Source organism: Tursiops truncatus, chromosome 3 (genome assembly GCF_011762595.2).
Source record: "Tursiops truncatus isolate mTurTru1 chromosome 3, mTurTru1.mat.Y, whole genome shotgun sequence".
NCBI lineage: Eukaryota > Metazoa > Chordata > Mammalia > Artiodactyla > Delphinidae > Tursiops > Tursiops truncatus.
Genome location: NC_047036.1, coordinates 134,907,366 through 134,913,365, shown reverse-complemented (window position 1 = coordinate 134,913,365; position 6,000 = coordinate 134,907,366).

Sequence of the window (6,000 nt, the reverse complement as noted above, 5' to 3'; positions counted from 1 at the left end):
TCTGTGAGCTCAGTTCCCGCTTCTCCACCCTTTGGCCACTGAATGGAGCCTGTGCTGTGTTGGTCTCGGCTTTGGTTCTGTTATTTGCCTACTTGAACCCACATGGAAAAAGGAAACCTTCCCCGCTGGGGCAGAGCGCCTCGCAGGCTGGGGCCCGAGCAGGGTCCACATGACTTCACTTGGTAACAGTCTGTAAGGGGACGGTGGTCTCTGCCTGCGGGGTGGGGAGGGAACACCTAGAGCCACAGCACCAGCTCCGTGGACGGCACGGCCCCTCATGGGCCTGCACCGTGTGCTCTCGTCCCCCCACGGCTGACACCCCTGACAGTCGTGACGTGGTGACACTGGCTGCTGGGCAGAAAGTCAAGCGGGACCAGAGGCAGCACCTGGTGCCAGATCAGACGTGCCTTTTCACGGGCAGGGGACATAGGAGATATTAGGACTTTGTGTCTAGAAAACAAACCAAGCGGCTAGAAGGTGATCTGAGCCATGGACTTGAAACCCACGTGCGAGATGAGGGCTCCCACTGGACACTGGCTTGGGAGCTTCCGCACAGGCGAGACCATACCCGTTCTTCCCGCCCGACCCCTCCAGGCCTCCCTGCGGGCACAGCTGGGCCTGCGCCCCTCAGGCTCCCTGACCCAGAGCCTGGAGGGCTGATGCTGCCAGGGCCTGGGGACGCGAGGGGTCCCTCCACCAACGCTGCTCGGCCCCTCCTGCCCAGTCACCAAGGGAGGGAAGCCCCGTGGAGTCTGAGGCCCGGCACAGGCGAAGCTCGCACCGCCCCCCTGCAGGACCCCCGGCCCCCCCTGCTTCCGCAGGCCCACTGCCTGCCCCTCCCTGTGCCCGCGGCCCACCGACCCACATTCCCGGTGTGGACGTCCATGTGCACAAGCCGCTCCATGTCCTGTTCCCACATGGGACACCCCCATCCCTGCTTCTTCCTAATGACGGCCTGGACCCCGAATGTTCTGGGCAGGAAGAGGGCAAGGAGGCCGCCGGCCTGTCCTGTCTGCCTCCCGGGGGCCCAGACACAGGGCTCGGGGCTGCAGGGCCTTGAGGTCTGGATGCTCCCAGGTGTGGGATGAAGCTGCCACTGCCCGCTGGAGCTGCTCCTTCCGAGACTCAGGAAACAGGGGGACCCACCAAACGGAGCCCGTCCCCAGGCTCTGCTGCAAGTCTGCTCGGCTTTGCTCTCCCAATCCTGAAGACAGACCTGCGGGAAACAGGGCCTGCGATTCCCATACTGACGGTGTTCTGTGGAATTTCCACTAGACCCGTTACTACCCTGTTCTGAGCAAATTACTAGTCAGTCCATGCTACCATCACCCCATGAGCAGACCAGGAAGCTGAGGCTCCGAGAAGCCAAGTAATCCAGCTGGAAGCACAGCTGTGGGACACGGAGTGGGGTCTGCACCCGCCGCCCGCCCAGGGGGACTGCTCACTCCCCGCAGGTTCCACGCCTGTTCCCTTCACCCCCTCCTGGGACCAGCTCACAGAGCCTCCTCTTGGGGGGATTCACTTACCTTCTTCTAACAGGATCCGTCTCACTATCCTGTTCTGGGGTCACCCGGAAGCTTGTCACTGAAGCACGATCAGCCTCACGTCACCAGGGCAGCTTTCCTGGATCACACTCACCACCTGCACAACCACTCTCAGCTCAGACCCAGAAAGGCCACCTCGGCCCCGAGCCCCATGGCTCTGCCTGGGCTCCCACCTCCTCCTGCCTGGTCCGTCCCTCTCATGTCCCCTGCAGCGTCACCAGGAGCTCCCACCTGCCCCAGACAGGCTGTCTGCTCTGTCCTGGGGAAGCCTCCGTGGTGTCAGGTGGAAGACACAAGAGGTACCCGTGGTGCCTCCCTCATGCAGCACAGTGGCCAGCACCTGCTTACTGACCTCATCACTCTAGGTGGACAGGAGTTCAGGGGGCCCGTGGCATCTCTCGGTTCTCATTTCATCCCAGCACTGCCCACAGTGAAGTTGCTAAGCAACTCTGTGCCGGCTGCAGAGAGGACGCTCATACACACGCCCCCGCCCCAGCACACAGGGCTCTCGTGGTCAGGCCCCTCCCAGGATATGGAGCTCACCTGGGCTGGCACCCAGCAGCCCACGGGGTTCTCGTGGTCCGGCCCCTCCAAGGATACGGAGCTCCCCTGGGCAGGTACCCTGTCAGGGCTGGACACACAGGAACTGTGCACGTAGCCCTCATTGCAGAGCACCCCCAGCCCACCTGTCGGTCAGAGCTGACACAGAGCACCTCAGGGCAGGACCTGAACTAACAAACAGCAGCTCCGGGACACGTCTGTGACCCGGAGCATCACTCTGTGCGGCCTCCCTCCACCTGGTCTTCCAGAGACTTCCACTGCACCCGGGGCACCAGGCCTCTGTCTCTACCCACCACCCACCCCTCCTCTCCATGACTCCTGGGTTCCTCTCATTAGGAGAGGGTCTTCTTGAAGTTGTCTCCCACTCATGGGCCAGATAAAATGATTAGAAAACAAGCCAGAGCTGCAGCCCCTTGTCTATCCTGACTCTCAGGAGCCCACACCTGTTCCTTGGACCTGGCCGGTTCAGCAAGTTCCATTTTCTGCAACTGTGAGCCCCTGAGGGGTGATGATTGGCTGACCTGGGCAGCCTGACCGTGCCGGTCAGCCCTCCCCAGGTGTGCCTGGGTTGAGATCAATAGAAACACCGCTCCAGGCAGCAAGAGCCTGACGCCGTTTTCTCTGCCCTGTCAGCAGTCTCGGGGCTGGGCTGGTGGGAGGGAGCGAGAGGCCACTGCTTTGTGGGTGTCCCAGTGTGAGTGGGGCTCTGCTGGACTTTCTGCAGCAGTTGCCGGGCTGCCACCTGCTAAAGAAGAGGATGTGTCACCCGTAACTGCCGCTGGAATTTCTCCCTGGGCAGAGGTGAGGAAGGAAAAAAGCAGTGGGGGCCGGGACAGGACGGGTATCTCAGGCAGGGAAATGGAAATCTTCCAGAAGAGCACCCAGGGCCAGGACCATCCTGGCTGACCTGCAGACACCAAGTCGGCCGGCATGCTGTCGCTGGTGTGGCTCCATGGCCCTTCCTGTAGGCTTTCAAGTCCTTGTACATATTGAGGTGTTTTACCTGGGAAGTGTGGGAACAGTTCAGCAGCAGCTGGCCTGGGGCTCAGCTCACGTTTACTCACAGAGGCCTCGGCACGGTGCCCCAGCTTTGCAATGAGGACGCTTGTTGCGTGGGGGCTGCTGGCTGAATGGGAGACGATTTCCCACCTCTGACCAACTTCAGAATTGTTTACCACTGGAGCAAGTACCCTGATAGTGTTTTCCTCTGTATAACTGGTGGGTTCTTTTCTTTTTCTTTTTTGGTTCAAGGTAGATTTTATTCCTCTTTTTTGTACTTATAGATATAAGCATGGAAATAATTCATTCATATAAATACATGTATGAAGGGAATAACTTTTTTCCGTTTTTAAAAAAATTTTATTTTTCATTTTATTTATTTTTTATACAGCAGGTTCTTATTGGTTATCTATTTTATACATATAAATGTATACATGCCAATCCCAATCTCCCAACTCCTCCCACCGCCACCCCCCCACGGCTTTCCCCTCTTGGTGTCCATACATTTGTTCTCTACATCTGTGTCTCTATTTCTGCCCTGCAAATCGGTTCATCTGTACCATTTTTCTAGGTTCCACATATATGCATTAATATACAAGATTTGTTTTTTTCTTTCTGACTTACTTCACTCTGTATGACAGTCTCTAGATCCATCGATGTCTCTACAGATGACCCAATTTCATTCCTTTTTATGGCTGAGTAATATTCCATTTTATATATGTACCACATCTTTATGCATTCGTCTGTCTGTGGGCATTTAGGTTGCTTCCATCACCTGGCTATTGTAAATAGTGCTGCAATGAACATTGTGGTGAATGTGTCTTTTTGATTTATGGTTTTGTCTGGGTATATGCCCAGTAGTGGGATTGCTGGATCATATGGTAATTCTATTTTTAGTTTTTTAAGGAACCTCCATACTGTTCTCCATAGTGGCTGTATCAATTTACATTCCCACCAACAGTGCAAGAGGGTTCCTTTTCTCCACATCCTCTCCAGCATTTGTTGTTTGTAGATTTTCTGATGATGCACATTCTAACTGGTGTGAGGTGATACCTCATTGCAGTTTTGATTTGCATTTCTCTAATAATTAATGATGTTGAGCAGCTTTTCATGTGCGTCTTGGCCATCTCTATGTCTTCTTGGAAGAAATGTCTATTTAGATCTTCTGCCCATTTTTGTGTTGGGTTGTTTGTTTTTTTAATATTGAGGTGCATGAGCTGTTTATATATATTGGAGATTAATCTTTTGTCCATTTATTCGTTTGCAAATATTTTCTCCCATTCTGAGGGTTGTCTTTTCGTCTTGTTTGTAGTTTCCATTGCTTTGCAAAAGCTTTTATGTTTCATTAGGTCCCATTTGTTTAGTTTTCTAGGAGGTGGATCAAAAAAGATCTTGCTGTGGTTTAAGTTAGAGTATTTTCCTATGTTTTCCTCTAAGAGTTTTATACTGTCTGGTCTTACATTAAGGTCTCTAATCCATTTTGAATTTATTTTTCTGTGTGGTGTTAGGGGGTGTTCTAATTTCATTCTTTTACATGTAGCCGTCCATTTTTCCCAGCACCAATGATTGAAGACACTGTCTTTTCTCCATTGTATAGTCTTGCCTACTTTGTCATAGATTAGTTGACCATAGGTGTGTAGGTTTATCTCTGGGCTTTCTTTCTTTTTTTTTTTTCCTTTTACACCTTAATTGGAGTATAATTGCTTTACAATGGAGTGTTAGTTTCTGCTGTATAACAAAGTGAATCAATTATACATATATCACCATATCCCCTCCCTCTTGCATCTCCCTCCCACCTTCCATATCCCACCCCTTTAGGTGGTCACAAAGCACCGAGCTGATCTCCCTGTGCTATGTGGCTGCTTCCCAGTAGCTATCGATGTTACATTTGGTAGTGTATATATGTCCATGGCACTCTCTCACTTCGTCCCAGCTTACCCTTCCCCCTCCCCGTGTCCTCAAGTCCTTTCTCTATGTCTGTGTCCTTAATCCTGTCCTGCCCCTAGGTTCTTCATAAACTTTTTTTCCTTTAGATTCCATATATTTCTGTTAGCATATGGTATTTATTTTTCTCTTTCTGACTTACTTCACTGTGTAGGACAGACTCTAAGTCCATCCCCCTCACTACAAATAACTCAGTTTTGTTTCTTTTTATGGCTGAGTAATATGCCATTGTATATATGTGCCACATCTTCTTTATCCATTCATCTGTCGATGGACACTTAGGTTGCTTCCATGTCCTGGCTATTGTAAGTAGAGTTGCAATGAACACTGTTGTATATAACTCTTTTTGAATTATGGTTTTCTCAGGGTAAATGCCCAGTAGTTGGATTGCTGGGTCGTATGGTACTTCTATTTTTAGTTTTTTAAGGAACCTCTATACTGTTATCCCTAGTGGCTATAGCAATTTACATTCCCAGCAACAGTGCAAGAGCGTTCCCTTTTCTCCAGTAAATGCCTCTCCAGCATTTATTGTTTGTAGATATTTTGATGATGGCCATTCTGACTGCTGGGAGGTGATACCTCAATGTAGTTTTGATTTGCATTTCTCTAATGATTAGTGATGTTCAGCATCCTTTCATGTGTTTGTTGGCAATCTGTATATCTTCTTTGGAGAAATGTCTATTTAGGTCTTCTGCCCATTTTTGGATTGGGTTGTTTGTTTTTGTGATATTGAGCTACACGAGCTGCTTGTAAATTTTGGAGATTAATCCTTTGTCATTTGCTTCATTTGAAAACATTTTCTCCCATTGTGAGTGTTGTCTTTTGGTCTTGTTTATGTTTTCCTTTGCTGTGCAAAAGCTTTGAAGTTTCATTAGGTCCCATTTGTTTATTTTTGTTTTTATTTCCACTTCTCTAGGAGGTGGGTCAAAAAGGATCTTGCTGTGATTTATGT